Raw genomic sequence first — 17,908 nt, 5'->3', positions numbered from 1 at the left:
AGAATCAACACATTTGTTGATTTGCATATGGAGCCAGAGAGTGCAACTTCTTTTCCTAATTTTTAGGGTTATTGTGGTTAACATAAATTTTTAACTACATTGTTCAATTGTGATATTATCAAACATATCAGGTAGTCCATATTTCAAAAAAAGAAAATGCATGTATTTCAGTAGGAGGGATATCGATCTGCAAATCGATCTGCAAATCGATCCCTGATCGTGCCTCACATGAGAAGCTCCAAGTTCTAAAGCCTGATTTATACTTTAGTTGTACGACGGTGTCCCACACGGCCAGCATAGCAGATCTACAAGCACGCCGCGTTGTGAGCGCAGCGAGAAGCTCCCCATCACCTGGCTGTAGATCAAACCTTAATGCCCCTTACTTTCCTGCCCGACTTAGTAATCATCATACATATTATATGACATCCATTACATTCCCACATTGATTACAGCTATTTGTACGTAATGAATGAAGATAAAAGCGCTCCGGTTTTAATTGCGACACGCCTCTTGCAGAGGTAATGGTGAAAATGAAACCATTATTCACTGCCCCATAATAAATACCATGCTAATCCTTAAGGATGAGCGCAAAAAAAAAAAAAAAAAAGATACATTTTTATTAAGCAGGCGGAGGATTGGAGAGGTCTAAAAATGACTCTGCGCTTCTCACGCCTCTTTGACGGCATTAGAGCCGGGGTTAGTTACTGGGGACTTATCAGGGATGAATATGCAGGAAACTAACTATGAATATTCATGTGTAAATTTTTCACGTGGACTAAAATATAGTCAGGAAGCAGTCTGATAAACACTGAAACTGATTTTTTAAGCCAGACAGTATAAACATGGACTCACTTAAAGGTTCATGTTTACACTCTCAGAGTCAGGGCCGGATTACCCATAGGCCGTTGGGGGCGAGTGCCCTGGGGCACCAAACAATGGGGGCACCAAAAAAAAAAAATTAAATAAGAATTAAATAACATAACCTTAACATAACCCTAACCCTAAAACCGAAATAAAGTAACCAAAAACCGAAAAGAAACTAACAAAATCCGCCAATTTTTCGTGCACGATTTCGGGGGGGGGGGGGGGGCACCTCAACTTGAGGTCGCCCTGGGGCACCACATAGTGCTAATCCGGCCCTGCTCAGAGTTAAAGGGATACTTCACTTTCGGGCCGGGGACACATTTAAAAAAAATATTAAAAATAAATGAAAAAAGTTATGGAAAATTCATGGCCCCCTCACGACACGCAGTGTCCTACTAATGTGTGAGGGGGCCATGAATTTTCCATAACTTTTTTCATTTATTTTTAATATTTTTTTTAAATGTGTCCCCGGCCCGAAAGTGAAGTATCCCTTTAACGCTACAGTTTCATTTTCACACTAATGCTTTGAAGACTAGAGTGAGATGCATATTAAGGCATCAAATTTAAACTTTACAACGCAAATAACTCTATTAGCTCATAAGACAAAGATAAAGACAGGCATAGAAATTAGCAAAACGGGGAAGAAACACAAATAAATGTCAAAATCTAGAAAGAAAATGGCCACTACTTTTAAAAAATAAATAAATGAGCGCATGGAGGGGCAGTTGGAGATCAGGTGTCTTGCTCAGGCACACTTAACCAGGTGACACAAAGCCTGGAGGAGCCGAGAGGACCGAGCGAGTGGTTCTCAATGGGGTTCGCGAACCCCAAGGGGTGTCCTTGAGGGAGTTCCAGGGGGTCACCAGCTAAACGTAACCTTACAAGTCTGTAATACAGATAGTGTACGAATGGAACCAAATGGACCCCAAGAGTTAAATTCACACTGAGGATTTTACAATGTAGATGGTGGTTGTGGCCTAATTCATATAAAACTTGAGGTCCGTAATATGGTTGAGAATCACATTGTTTATGACAAAGATATGTGCAAGGTATATTAAGTGCAGATGTACAGACTAATGCTTAACAACATGCCGTCTCCATTCGCACACAGCGTAAAATAATTGTAATAGTCAATAAAAACAGGTGTGCTTCAAGATGAGGAGAACAAAAGAAGCTGCAGGATAGATCTCACCACGATTTCAAAGTCTCTCGACAACAACAAAAAACGATCAAATAAATAAACGCTTTAGGTGACTCAGCCTGACGCACAGCAGGGTGGGACAAAAAAGCACCTCTGAGCTTGTTCCCGATCGCTCAAGCGAATCAAATCAAACGCACCCTTAGTAATTGAGGACACCGGTTAAGATTGTTTGATGTTTGGCCTTAGAGGACCCTGCTGCGCTCCACGCTAGAACACAACTTCAAAGCTGTTTCCTTCTCAGCCATCTGTCAACCTGCTGTTGACATCAAAATGTATGGAAAGATGGAGGGAGAGAGAGATGGATGTAGTGAGGTAGGGAGGGAGAGATGGAGGGAGAGATGAAGGTAGGGGAGGGTGACGTGGAGAGCGGGGTAGAGATGAAGGCACAGTGGAAGGGAGAAAACAAAGACACGAGCCTGCTTTTCACGGCGTGTGCAACAGGACTTTTTTCGAGCTACGCAATTCAATAATGACAGGAAAGCGATAGATCCCATCTGTGTGAAAAGACGCTCGAGAGAGAGAGAGAAGCCGAGAGAACCCGAATGAGAGAGAGTGGGGAAGGGAAGAGAGAACGAGAGAGCTAATCAGAAGGAAGGACAAACGGGGGAAACACAGGTTGAGAGAATCTAGGTATTATTTGGTGACAGTTTCGTGACAGCCAAAAATGTAATCTCTCAAGACAGATTGCCAGTGTGTAATGTGTGATACACCTCACACATCATGTGGAGTAGAGAAATAATGAGCAAGTTAAGGTCTCCAGGACCTGAGGTGACATCTACTGAGTTAGAGGGACCATCCTGTAACCAGAAGGTCTCTGGTTTAAATTCAGTCAAAACCAAAACGTATGTATTTTTCTAGGTCACCCTCCGACCCAGCCTGCTGCTCCTGACACTTCTCCCGCTGATCGCTGAAGTATATTGAGCAAATGCATGGGAGTTTGGTTGGATGAAAAGTTTACTTCAACCCATTAAGGCCTGGAACGCATCTGTGTCATTTTTAGATTTGAGCTAAAAAAAAGCATTATTTTACACATGGGCTATTCAAAAATAGCAGATCTACAAGCTCATAACGTGGCACCGAGTGTCGTCCTATGAGCTTGTAGATCTGCTATTTTTGAAAAATCGTGAAAATGTGCGCAAATCTTTGAATAAAGATATATATTTTAAAGGGAACATTTTTAACTCAAATCTTTGCTTCTGGGGGGTCCCTGGAACAAAATATTTTGAGATGGGGGTCCGCGGCCAAATACATAGACATTTTGAGGCCCTTGACTGAAAGAAAGATTGAGCACCACTGATATAGAAACATACGCATTTCAGAATACTGTTGAGATTTAGGAGACATGTAGAATCGGCTTCAGGTCTTAAAGGTTTCATGACGTTCAGTTTGACCACACATTAAAAGTCTTTATCATGGTCCTTCAAACATGTATAAAAAGTTTTAACAAAAGATTCCACTCCATTGATCCATTGCAGGTGTTTTTCTCTCACATTTCTAAAGCCTTTTCAACTGCAATGAAAAAATAAATCTTTGCCTGCGGGTGTCGCTGGTGAGGGATTTTGCCTGTCAATCATCGCCTCTGCTCCGCCCCCCCCAAAGGAAAGGATAGGGGAGGGGAGGGGCGAGGAGGAGAGTGGGCGGGATTAATAGGCTGTGACCTCACTGTCGAAGGGCCAAGCTCAGATTACTTTTCAGCCTAATTATTCAGAAAACCCCAGACCACAGAAAATCCACTGAATGTTCAAAGTTCAGATTTTTTGGGTGTAATTGAGGCCATAAAACCCCCCAAAAAACATGAAAAATAAAAAATAAAAACCTTTAATGGGTTAAAACAAACATAAAGATAATCTTGTGAAGAAAATTCAAGATAAAAATGGGTTTCTAATTTAGAAATGAAAAAAATTACAGCTTCATTTCTCCCTATAACTGATCATGGTGATAGAATGTATATGCATGCCTCTGCTGGCACTCTTAACAATGTATTCACACTAGCAATGTTGTGACGCTGCTGGTGTGAAAGCTATAGACACAGTTTACCAGGAGCTTTACACTTTTACATTTCAATTCAATTGCTTTTTTTCACAAGTTCCGACAATCTGTGTTCTCAGAACTTGGCACTTTTCTCTGTCCCTCGCATTTCTTCAGACTTTGGGAAGTTGTCTTTTTAGTTATTATTATGCTCCATGGTTTTGGAATCCGCAGCAGAAAGATGCTAAACTGGAGTCTCTCATCCCTTAATTTGGCTGATTTGAAAGGTTTACTGACGACTTTAAAAACTGAGGCTTGCAGCTGTGTCTCACTTGGTTAAATAGAGGAGAGAAAAGAAAAGTTAAATTTGTCAAAACACACCATAATAATGCAGTCTAGTTTAGGGGATATTTGTAAAGTGTTCTGATTGGCTCCGACCAAATTCAGTATGCAATATCCCGCCCTTTCTGCTCTGAGCCTCGATTTAAACTTTGAGTACCCACCACTAGGGTTGGGTAATGGCTTCTACCCAGATACTAATGAAGTGTGGAGTGGATCTGGCTGGGTAGCTATAGCTATACTACCCTGTGTGTGTGTGTGTGCAGTGGTGGACGAAGTACTCGCATGTTTTACTTAAGTAATAGTATCAATACTGCAATGTAGAAATACACAAGTTACAAGTAAAAGGCCTGTGTTCAAAATGTTACTAAAAGTGCTAACATGTTTGAAAATAGCCGATCTACAAGCTCACAACGCGTCGCATTGCGACGCGTTGTGAGCTTGTAGATCGTCTATTTTCAAATAGCCCATGTATACAATAGGGCTAAAGTGGTTAATGTATATTTCATAATAGCATCATTTATATCTGAAAAGTAACTAGTAACTAAAGTTGTCAAATAATTGTAGTGGAGTAAAACTACTATATTTGCCTCTGAGATGTAGTGGAGTAGAAGTAAAAGCACTGAAAACTGGAGATACTCAAGTAAAGTAAAAAATACGTCAAAATTGTACTTAAGTGCAGTACTTGAGTAAATGTACTTAGTTACTTTACACCACTGTGTGTGTGTGCGTGTGCGCGTGCGTGTGCGTGCGTGCGTGTGTGTGTGTGTGTGTGTGTGTCATGTCATAGTGCCTTTGAGTTAGACACTGAAGCCTAAAGGTCATTACACACCGGCGATTATGCGAATATACGCAAAACTCGGACTCGTTCCGAATAATTAAAAGACGCTTTTTCGCTTCGCTTTTTCGCTCCGTGGAAGCTTGCATTGACTTTATAAGGTTTTTTAAAAAATCGCATTATTCGCATGAAAAAATCGCCCCCAGTGTGTAAGGAGCCTTACTTCGGAGTGACTTAGACTCACTCTAAGTCACTGAATCTGAGTCTGAATCTAGTTTTGCGTGTAGCCAGACGTTCTGATATCTCTGCCTATACCAGTACATCTAAATTCAATGTATCCCATCATCACATCTGACTATACGTGAGACGACTCAAAATGTAATGTCTGAAATGTAAATGTAAGTGGAGGAGGAGGCCGCTTGCCAAAGAGTGCACGTTGTAGAGGGCCAGGAGAACGGCAAACCTATACGAAAGGTTTTGTGTGGACAGGACACTGCATTGCCCACACAGAAGTACAGCAGCAGCCACTTACATTCTCCCTTCACACTAACTACTACTTTGAATTCTTTGCCAGAAAGACACAGGCAGACACAATGTAATGTTAGAGATGGAGAGAGAGAGAGATGGAGAGAAAGAGAGAGTGAGAGTGAGAGAGAGAGAATAAGAAAAACCCACAGATAAATAGAGACAGGGAAATGGAAGGTGAAGAGAAAAAAGGGGAGAAAGAATGAAAGAAAATCAAACACAGAAATAGGCTGTGTGTGAGAGAGCTCTGAAGGGACACATTTAACACACAGTTTGAGAGAGAGAGAGAGAGAGAGAGAGAGAGAGAGAGAGAGAGAGAGAGAGAGAGAGAGAGAGAGAGAGAGAGAGAGAGAGAGAGAAGAGAAAGAGAGAGAGAGAGAGAGAGAGAGAGAGAGAGAGAGAGAGAGAAAAAGAGAGAGAGAAAGAGAAAGAGAAAGAGAGAGAGAGAGAGAGAGAGAGAGAGAGAGAGAGAGAGAGAGAGAGAGAGAGAGAGAGAGAGAGAGAGAACTGCACACAGGCAAAGACAAGTAAGGCGTAAGAAAGGCATAAAAAGGGACAGATGTTAGAACGAGACACACAAATACAGTAGGAAAAGATGTGATGAAGACAATTAAGGACCCAAACACACGGAGGGAAATTGCTGAGCAAGATAAGTAAACGGAGAGATGCAGACGGAAATAAAGATGGAGAGATTACGACCACACACAGAGAGATAGATAGATAGATAGATGTTGAGCCAGTATCACCTCCCTCCCCATGAGGGGAGACGGGGGTGGAGGGGAAGTAAAAATGAAACGCAAATATATAAATAAATAAAAAAGGTAGCAAAAGGTGATGGCATCCGCTTGGTTCTGGGGGGTATAGCTGTAATAGGCCGCTGCATAATGCATGTAGCCCAATGAGCACACGGCGAGGGGCTGTTAGTATTAACCCATTAAGGCCGGGAGCGCATCTGTGTAATTTTTTTGATTTATTTGGCTATTCCCAAAAAATAGCAGATATACAAGCTCATAGCGCGGCACCGAGTGTCGCTTGTACAGTAGATCTGCTTTTTTTAAATTATTTTTTTAATATATATATATATTTTAAGGGAACATTTGTAACTCAAATCTTTGCTTCTGGGGGGTCCCTGGAACAAAATATTTTGAGATAGGGGGTCCGCGGGCCAAATACATATCATTTTAGGAGGTCCTTGACATAAAAAAAGGTTTTAAGAACCACTGATATCATAGCAACATACGTTTGTATTCAGAAAACTGTTTAGGATTTAGAAGACATTTGTAGAAGATTGTTGAGTTACAAATGTTCGCTTTGAAAAATATACATATTCAAAGATTTGCACAAACTTTCACGATAAAAAAAAAAAATGCAGATCTACAAGCTCGTAGCGCAGCACTCGGTGCCGCGCTATGAGCTTATAGATCTGCTATTAGTTTTTTAATAGCCCAAATAAATCTAAAAATGACACCGATGCTATCCAGGTCTCAATGGCTTAATTCCAGCCCTGTGCTGTCGGTACCCATTAGAGTCGCGCGGAGCACCGACTCCGTCTCCCCTGACTGACACCCTGTGCCTAATTACCACTCCAGAGGACAGGCTGACCGATAGGACAGCATGCAGGGCCCCCTGCTTGCCTTGCTCTTTTTTAGATATTCCACAGCCGGAGAGCAGTGATCTCCAACCTTCTCCCTCTCATGGGGGGGGGGGGGGGGGCTGCAGGCGGCAACTCGGCCGCGACAAAGGCGCGGTAGAGACCGTTGAATGCATGTGAAATGTGGAACCGTGCGGTTCACACTGGGACACATAAGGACATGACCCAGTAGTAGGATTTACACCAGTCATATTTCTCTGTTAAGAGGTGCTCTTTGTCTGTGATCCTGTCAGAACACCCCACTTTTTGGGCCCCGACTGTGTGTTGAGCAGTGGCGTTCCCAGGAATTACATTTAGGGCAGGCGAGACATTTTTTTCTCCCCCTGCTCGGGGGAAACAAGTAAACAACAACACTACACTGACTACAAAACTTAAACGTTAATAAAAAACAATATGCAAGTATAATCAATCAATCAATTCTTCAGCAGTGGTCTCTTCATGTTGTAGTTTAGTATGGCTCAAGCTGCTCTCAGAGCCCCTTTTATGCCAGGTGAGTACAGGTGATGGCCCAGACCCCCACACCTGGCACGGTACCCCATGAAGACAAAGGCATACATTTGCATCACTATAGGCGCAAGGGTCGCTCTGCTGAATGGATACGGTGGTGATTAGCTGCCTGCCCACGTGAATGGACGAGGAGGCGGGCTAATGGTCCGATGGCCACTATTCTGTTTGGATTTTTTTCACTGCCTGTTTTTCAGTCAGTCTTTTACTTTATTTTCTAGTGGAGGCGATATTTTAGTTGGGCAGGCGGCCGCCTGCCCTGCCTCTACGGTGGGTACGCCACTGGTGTTGAGTAGGCTGCCCTAGTGCGTCTGATATCTGGTCTAGAGGGGCGGGTTCAAAATCTCCGGAGAGAGAATCCGTGGGCTCCCATTGCTTCACCGATCTTTGCGCCCGCCCCCCCGCGGCACTCCTCCTCCTCCCCCAATGTGCAGCATTGAGAGCCCTGATGACGTCACAACATTTGGAGCGACGCCCACCGCACTCTGGTTGGTTGGGGGAAATGAAAGGTTGACTCCTACTTCCCTATGCCAGGAACGTCAACAGGCTGGTCCAGGCTCTTATTTTTTGGTAGCAAAACGCGAAGGAAAATAAAAGCCTGGAGATCGAGGCTATGTGTTGAGAAACACTAGATATAGAGTGGTCGGTGAAGTTCGGGACTGTGGGCTTTAGAGTGAAGGCCATAAGTTCAAACCCTGCTGAAGAACGCATAACCTGCACGCACATTTCGTTAAGCTGCTCCATGACAGTCAGCTAAACTGCTAAAAAAAAAAAAATTATGTATTATATCTTCCAACTGACTAGTTGTATTATATGGAAGGTTCTGCTGTCAGCATATTCTGCTATTGTGCTGTCTATATGTTCTGCATCAATGCCGCCATGAAATTGGTAGACAAATTCTCATACACCTACTGTATACACTATGAAACGTAGCGCGTTCAGAATATATTTTGGACACTCCTATATGGGTGAAAAACTCTCTCTCTCTCCCCTTCTCTCCCTCTCCCTCTCTCTCATATGTATTTCCAACCAGTGATCTTGAGCACACTGTACAGGTCAGAGTCAACATGGGCTTTCGGTTGTTTACAAAAATGTAAATTTCTGCCAACCACCTTTAGACTAGGGGTTTGAATCTGCCGTGGTGCATTCGACCTGGGCGGGTATTCCAAACGAACACAATTCACCTCAAGACCAGCGAGTAGGGATTAGCAGTGACAAGGGACTACTTGGGGGAAAGTATCAGTTTGTTGTTGCATTTATACGGATTGCCATGCAAAGTTAATGGATTTACACTACAGCAGTGGTTTTCAACCTTTTTTGCGTCAAGGACCCCCAAATTGACACATATTAGCACACGGACCCCCATTTAAAAAGATATGCCAGGGACTCAACCATTTTAATTTCTTGGGGGTCTTAATCTACACTGTTATCATCATCATTAGTGTACATTTAACTCTGAGAGTGTACAAATGGAACCAAATGGACCCTAACGGGTCCATTTGGTTCCATTTGTACACTCTCAGAGTTACAGACACATAAGGGTCAATTTGGTTTTTAACTATTAATTTGGCTGCGGACCCCCTGGAACCCCCTCAAGGACCACTAGTGGTCCCCGGACCACTGGTTGAGAACCACTGATTTCATACAGTTTAGTCTCCTAAGGTTAGTTAAATGTACATATTTGTGACTTCTGCTTTATAACTGTATTACACCATTATAATATGTAAATACAGTACTGTGGACATTTGGGATTCATTTTCATCATTTTAATCCTGCAACCAAGAACCCTGCACATAGTGTATACTGCATATATCTGCTATTCTGATCCCCAGGTTCTGAGTTTACTTTCTGAAACTTCTCTTCTTTAGTATTTGAGCTTTTTCTCTTTTATTTTTGTTTGCTGAGTTGTGTGTAATTTTGCCGCTAAATCCTCTGTCTTGTATCAGAAGTATATCTCTATCTGTATCCTGTTCCTGGGTTGCTTTTAACGACCCAGATTCCCCTCCGGGATCAATAAGGTTTTTTTTTTCCCCGCCTCTAATCTTATCTGCTACCGATACAATCCCTTCACCTCAATTTCCCCGAGACCCCCCCCCCCTCCTCCCACCCCCAGCTCAAACCCCCCCCTCTCTCTCTCTCTTCCCCGCTCTCACCTCCACACCTACCGCCCTCACAGACACCTCTCATATTAGAGAGGGAGCCACTGCAACAAAAATAACTAATCATTATCTTTTTTGGCACCAGCAGAGTCTCTGGAATTCAAACTTTCTGAATTCCTCAACCCCACCAACCTCTCTCTCATCCCCCCCTCTAGTCTCAGCGCTCAGGTCGGGAGCCGTTTGCTACAAGTCATCGCACAACAAAAACATCAATCATTGGAGAGTTTTTTTTTTTTTTTTTGCCTTCAAGTTAAGTTTTTCCCCCGATAAAATGTGTTTACCATGGATTTCTGAGTCCCTCAGCCTACCAACCTCTCATCTCCCCGTAAGGCCATATTTTGGCTCAGACTCAGAGAACGGATTTAGTGCCGAAGTTGCTAAGTTGTTTCCGAAAGTTGTTTGTATATAAGCTTCACAGCCTCTCATTCCCTTCCACAGGTCCCCACTGCTCTCTACTGTCATATTTTAAGTTATACTGCATGTTCTTCCCATGTCCAGGTTAGGTTCCATCCAGGTGCTCCGCTTTCCTCCCAGCACCAAAAGCCGTGCAAGATTAGTTATGTATACTCCTGCTAGTGCATCGGTCTTATTATAGCTGGAGCTGTGGTCCCTGGGAGTCTGAGAATGGATGACAGGGGGTTCCCAAACTTTTTCATGTAAACCCCCCTCCCCCCCCCCATATTCAAGCAAAATGGCTTGAATAAATAAAGAATAAAAAACAAAAACATATTTTAGCTATATTCAAATAGTTTTTTGACCGGGAACGCGTCTGTGTAATTTTTCAGATTTATTTGGCTATTAAAAAATAGCAGATCTACAAGCTCATAGCGCGGCACCGAGTGCCGCGCTATGAGCTTGTAGATCTGTTATTTTTTTTTAATTGTGAAAATTTGTGCAAATCTTTGAATATTATATATTTTTTTAAGCGTTAGGATTTGGATTTTTATTTTATTTTAATTGACCTCAGGTCTTTATGGGTTAAACGTAAACGATAACACTGACACGCCCAAAATAGGGCTAAACTGGCACAAGAACGGAATTTGAATTGAAATCGAACGTTCGCGCACACACACACACACACACTCCCCCCCCCCCCCCCCCCCCCAGTTGGCCCCCACACATTGAAGACCTGTGGGTCAATATACTTGCAATATAATACACTTAATGACTTCGCCATGGGAACAATTAAGATTGGATGCAACACAATCACTGTCAAGCTATTAGCGTTAGCACATGTTTGAAGGTCGGTAGATTTAAAACTAGCTAAGTGCTTGTTTGCGGTCAAAATCAATTCTCTATTTCTAATTCAAATCCACCAATTATAGCGAGAAAGACTCATCCCATTAATTATGTTAATTGTGTTTATTTGCAAAGACTTCTGCCTTTTAAATGGTGCTGTGCCTCTGTGACTGCAGATCTAATGAGTTCAGTCCACCGGGGCCTTGGAGTATTGAGCTGATAAACTGGACCAAAGAAAACTTCTCACATGTGCCTATTTAATTTCCCTTTTTCTATTTCACAGTCAATACAAGTCTTTTGCTCTGAATTCAGCGTGCTAGGATAATTGTTGCATTGTGAAATTGAAAATAGCCTTTTATTCTTTCGTTGCCTTCACATGTGAAATTGCCTCAAAACTGTAGTTGATAAGCGCTTGGTGTTGAATGACGATGAAAAAGAAACACGTAAAATAATATGATTTCAGGTCAATACGGTCTAGTGGTCTGTGCAGGTCGCATGGTCCCAGAGGGCTCTTTGGTGGACATTTTCTTCTCTGCTTATCTAAAATTGGTTTGTTCCGCTTTTTAAAATGTATATTTCCTTTTGTGACAGCGGCAGATGCTGAAAAGTTTCCAGGTCCTGGACTCAGTTGCTAGTGACAACCACGCAGCGAGCCAACCAACAAGTCCGCCAGCGAGCCAAAACGTCAGTAAGCCTGCCACACACACTGTGAAATCCTCAGTGTTCATTTATCCATTTGTAACTCAGAGAGCATCCGAAATGCAACTCATTTGTATACTCTCTGAGTTAATGGGTTAATTAACGCTCAGGATTTTACAGGCAGGCGAGTCAGCCTGCCAGCGCTCTGTCGACAAAAGAGACAACGGCCCAAAAACGGAGGTTTTGGATGTGGCTGACTCCAAGCGTTCAAGCTCTCACTTCTAAACAACCTCCGACCGTATGTTCCGTTGCCAGCTTGTTATTATGCAGCAGTGGGGGAGAGGTGGCAGTCAAGTACAATGTGCAGTGGTCCCCCGTCTCACATTTTGATCCGAAGGTCTGTTGCAAATGACGGGGGACAGATTTAATAAATTGCGCTGGCTGCCATCCCAGTCAATCAAACCGACACGCTTTCCTCTCCGCGAGTCAGACAGCGAATCGTCCAACATCCTCGTTTAAGGCGCATGGTAAAAAAACCTGAGATCTCCGCCGGGCCCAAGGATCATCGTAAATTTTCAATGAATGAATGGGCTAAAGCTGGGTGGGTGGAAACAATTCTAATTCAAGGATAACTGCACTGCAGTACTAACAATGCAAAAGGTTTTAGGGTGGTCCTTCATATGATCATAACATCATATGCGATGTATGTTATGATTTTTGTTTTCAAAGCATTGGGTGCATGGTTTGTCAGTGGCCGTTCTTTCCGCTGTTCTGGCCCAGTGGTTCTCAACATGTGGTTCGGGACCCCCAGGGGGGTCCCCAGATGACATGAAGTGATCATTTAATGACTTCAAATACCCAAAAAGAAAAGAAAAAGACCATTACTGCATCGAAAGTAATCAACAAACTATACAATAAAAAATGGTCAAACATTGGCCAAATTGTCAAATAATATAAGAAAGAGTTTGTAGATTGAAAATATCCAATCTACAAACTCTACAAACAACACTTTGCGAGGTGTTGTGTTGTGGAACCGAGTCAAACACGTTTTGCTGACTATGCTGTTTCCAAATGCAGGCGGGGTCATTGTTCTAAAATTCCCAAAGGTGAGGTAATTGTTCTAAAATTCAAATTTCTAACTACCAGTTAATGCCAGCTACAGTATGCAGCTAATAATGCAGAATGTTTTGTGTGTGTGTGTGTGTGTGTGTGTGTGTGTGTGTGTGTGTGAGACAAATACTTGTCTTGTAGCATAGCTATAGTCTGTATAAATTATTTGCAGATCCGATTTTGGGGCGACGCCAGCTAACATCTTGTTTTATGAACAACCTACCTTCTGTGGCCAAAGTTGCTTAAGGGGAGCACACGATGTCCCGTCTACGAGGGTGTGTGTGTGTGTGTGTGTGTGTGCGCGCGCGCGTGTACGTGCGTGCGTGCGTATGTCTGTGTGAGATAGGCTGTCAAAATGATTAATCCTCATTGAATAACCCAACATTCACCTCCATCATGCTCCATCCATTTCCCCTTGCCTCTCCTCTCCTCTCTCAAACCCTTCTCCCTCCTTTCGATTGTCCCCTCTTCCTCCTTCCTCTCCTTTCACCTCCTCCCTGGCTTTGCCTTTCTCGTCTCCTCTCCGCTAGTCCTCCCTCCCATCTCACCTCGTTCCTATTCATTTTCTCTTTCCCCGTCCGTCATTCTTTTCATCTAACTTTCTCTCGCTCTATTATTCCCCCTCACCGCCCGTCAGTTTCAAACCACTCAAGCCAATGTGATCTCTAGCTGCCTGCTCTACGCCCCCCCCCCCCCCCCCCCCTCTCTCGACGGCCCCTCCATCTCTGCATCTCTGCCACTGCTTTGTTCAGCATCATCTGTTCTCCTTTGAGCTTCCTGGAAGCCAGAGTGTGACAATGGACTCAATTACACGTTCTGTCTTCTCATACCAGCTGTTACGGAAAAGCCTCATGGCACCAATGTTGTTGTTGTTTTTGAGCTTGGGGTCTGCTTATAATTTGACATGGTTTCAACGATGAATGACAGTCAACAACCAAAAGTAGGTTGATTTAGTAGAGTTCCTGAAATAATCTACTTTTTGATGACTAGATATGGTAAACTATAAATTACAATACTGACTTGTATATCAGTAGAGTAGGCTAATAGGCTAATAAGTCTTACCATCTGTCAACTAGTGGATGAAAGCTGTGGACAGTGATATATTAATCCAAAATTAATACATTTAATCAATAAGTAATCAATAAGCTCTAGTCCATAATCGGATAGCAGCGTTCCACTTGTAGCTACTGTATGCCCTGGATTTCAACATCATCTTTTTACCTCGGTAAAGGTGAGCAACGTTCAGTAGAAAAGGCTTATATAATATCCTTTCCATGTTTATAGTCTATTATTTGGTGGTGGGGTTAGCTGTAAACTTCTTTAGTCTCATCACACATGATGAGAGCATTACGTTCAGCTGATCCCCACTTCCAGACAGAGCAGATGTACAAGTTAACTGTCAAGGTGATGAGACGCCGACAGCTGTTTTTTTAAGACGAGAGACGACTTCTCCGCACCACCAGTGTTGCCAGATTTTTTTTTTATCTTGAAATAAAATGTGGAATATTTGGAAGATTTTTTAAACATTCTAACAACACAAATCTGGTACAGGGCTCCAGCTGGCACAAAACAATTTCAGATGGGGCTTATAGGGATAAATTAGCCTACATATTAACTTGGGGGTCCATGACATAAAAATATTTGAGAACCACTGGTTAAAATAATAGAACAATTGTGAAGCAAGCCCAAATAAGCAACTACACTTTAGAAACAAGCCCAAAAAACTGCACCCCACAGCTACCAATATTTACAAGCAACTTTAGAGAAAAATAAGCCCAAATTCGCTTATAATAAGCGGATATGGCAACACTGTTCAGTACGGTGACGTTGAAGGTGGATGTTGTTGGATGCAGCCTTCCAGATTAATCATGACCTACACCTGGTCATCCACACGTCTCAGGGATACGAACCCCTTTGGCAATTGCACGTCAGTTTGAGCCTACAGAAAATACGCCCTCCTTTACGAACTTTATTTACCCCATATTTATGACCAGCATAATGAATCGGGGCCAATGTGCCCAGAACAGGGCCACCAGGGTTAATGTGGTTAATTATTGCAGAGATTAGAATTTTTGCATTCTTGGTACTCAGTAGATGCCAACCCAAATTCTGCGTCCATTTGTAACTCCACGACTACAGTATGGAGCCACGCTTGCCGCCGTCTAGGCTTGGATCGAATCCCACCAATTATCTCCTGTGTTTAATGCTGTGTTCACACTGGCAGCGACAAAAGATGCAAAACTACAAAGCGACGCATCATATCTGTGGCCGAGTTGCCGTTGAAGTGTTTCGCAACACGCTCGTTGACTCGTCATCAAGCGGGCATCCGATGAGCGAGGAAAAATATAAAGGAAAATATAAAGGCTTGGATTTAAAAGAACAGGGAACTGGTCGATGGAAATGATTAGTTTTCCTCCCATTACAAGCAGGGATTGTGGAGAGAGAAGGCGAGTGCCGAGTGGAAACGGTTAAACAACAATTTGTGTAACTTTGTAGCCGCTAGAGTGAAGCTGAAGCCAGCTCAACTTTATTTCACAGCTTTGTAGCGAGCATCAAAAAGCATCAAAAGTTTCTATCTTCATGTCACTGGCTTCCATTGAAAATGAATGGTAGCCCGTAGCTTTGTGGCCGCCAGCGTGAACGCAGCATCACTCTCAGCTCCAACCCAGCGTTGCCAGATTTTGTGAGAGAAAATATGTATTTTGTCCGTCGACAAGTGCATTCATTTGGGAAGAAAAAAGCTTGACAAGAAAATGTTTGAGAACTACTGATTTAAACATTAGGAAGCGAGCCCAAAATAATCAACAACACTTGAAACAAGCCCCAAAACCCGCAACTTTACAGGCCCAAAGTCACTCATAATAAGCAGATATGGCAACGCTACTGTCTCACTAAGGAATAGAAATTGGGACGAACGGCTCGTTTTTGTACTGATGAGTTCTAAAGTAGAGTTGTACTGCTTTGAGAGTACATTGTGATGATGGCACATGAAACCGTTATGAGCAGAATAAAGCTCTGATAAGCTGCCTTTGTACCACTGTTGTTACATTTAGGGAGTTTGTTCCCACACAACAGTGCTTTGCTTTTAAAAAGAAAAAGAAGAGGAAAAAAAGGAGTTATGACTTGACATCTGTGTTTAATCTCTTGAAGCTTTACGCTGTCATTAATAATTATCTAAGTAAGTATGAGTTGTGAGAAAGGAAGTATAAACTATGCTTTAACCCATTAAGACCTGGAGAAGTCATTTTTTGATTTGAGCTAAAAAAGCATTATTTTACACTTTGGCTCTTTAAAAATAGCAGATCTACAAGCTCGTAACGAGCTTGTAGATCTGCTATTTTTGAAAAATAGTGAAAATGTGTGCAAATCTTTGAATATAAATTTTTTAAAGCGAACATTTGTAGCTCAAATCTTTGCTTCTGGAGGGTCCCTGGAACAAAATATTTTGAGATGGGGGTCCGCGGCCAAATACATATCATTTTGGGGGTCCTTGACATGAAAAAGTTTGGGAACCACTGATATAGAATCCTACGTTTTTTTAAAAAACAGTTAGGATTTAGAAGACTTATTATTTAGAAGACTACATATTTTGTAGAATCGGCCTTATAGGCCTTAATGGGTTAAGAAGATAGACGGTCTAATCTCATGGATCCAAATACAAATCGGTGGTCCCTCAACATTCCTGCTGTGGAACCACGTGCGACATGAGCCCTGAACCAGACTTGAACCCAGGATGATGCAATTATGTGACATCTTCACTAACTGCACTAAAAAGGAAATCTATTTTTTTGGGGGGGGATTTATTTGTGGCATTTTGCATGCTTTATTCAGACTAATACAGTGAAGTGAGAGACAGGAACTGTGGACGGAGAGTATGGGGAGTGACATGCAGCAAACGGTCCGCCCGTCCGTCCGGGAATCGAACCAGGGACGTGTCAGGTATTTAGAGCCCATGTGGTATGCACCCTAACCACAACTATCGGGTTGCCCCATCACCAATTAACCTTAGCAAACTGGATATGAGTTGCCTCTGTACTTGGTGCTCTCTTTTCCCCCCTCTACACCAAATCTCTTTGCCAAAAAATAGCCAATGTGTTACAACACGATCTTTGACAAATGTTCCTCCCAGAATAAGGATGCTAGGGGATAAGTGGATACGATTGTTTTGGATGTATTCTTTCTTTATGGGATAGTACAGTGGAGAGAGACAGGATAGAGTGGTTGACCTGCAAATGGCAGTCAAACCCAGGATGTTTAAAGCTGTGGTTTTCAAACTTTTTGTGCCAAAAAGTTTGAAAAAACCAATGGGCAAGTCAAGATCTCAAGCCACACCTTTTTCATAGAGGAAATAGCTTACTTACATGTCACTAGTTTTGAAAATATGTGAATACATAGAATACAAATGAAATATATATATAGTAAAAATATATAATAATAATTAAAATCACCTATAAGGAAATGCCCAAAATAGGGACACCAGGTTGAAAGTGGTTAAATATATTTTTAGGAATAGAATTTGCATCTGCATTGGGAAAAGAGTGCACGCAAAGTATTGATATACAGTGGTAAATTAAACAAAATAATCGCAACTTTTTGTATAGATGAATATTATTGCATATTAATAATGTGTGATCGTCGCAAAATCCCAAGACACAATAGGACTTGTCTCACGGCACAGCGTTTGGGAACCACTGGTTTAGATTATGTGGACAGAGAATGAGTGGGTTGGGAAAGAAACAGTTAAAACAGTATTATCTCATAGGTTCCAAATGACTGAATAATGAGGTGTTAACATCTCCATCCAGCAAATTAGATTTCAAGAGGAGCTTAAAGGTTCTATGACATTCATTTTCACTTTTTTTTATTTTTTATGTTTTTTTGGGGGGTTTTATGACCTCAATTACACCCAAAAAATCTGAGTCTGGGGTTTT

General features: G+C 42.3%; 1 protein-coding gene across 2 annotated transcripts in view; it reads right to left on the bottom strand.

Moving 5' to 3' along the window:
* Window positions 1–17,908, bottom strand: part of LOC308098481 (carbonic anhydrase-related protein 10-like) — a 199,136-nt gene that overhangs the window by 58,153 nt on the left and 123,075 nt on the right. The gene's annotated exons all lie outside the window — the stretch shown is intronic.

This window comes from Gymnoscopelus braueri (genome assembly GCF_963280865.1).
Source record: "Gymnoscopelus braueri genome assembly, chromosome: 13".
NCBI lineage: Eukaryota > Metazoa > Chordata > Actinopteri > Myctophiformes > Myctophidae > Gymnoscopelus > Gymnoscopelus braueri.
The sequence above is the reverse complement of the archived record's forward strand: the minus strand, read 5'-3'. Positions and strand labels throughout refer to the sequence as shown.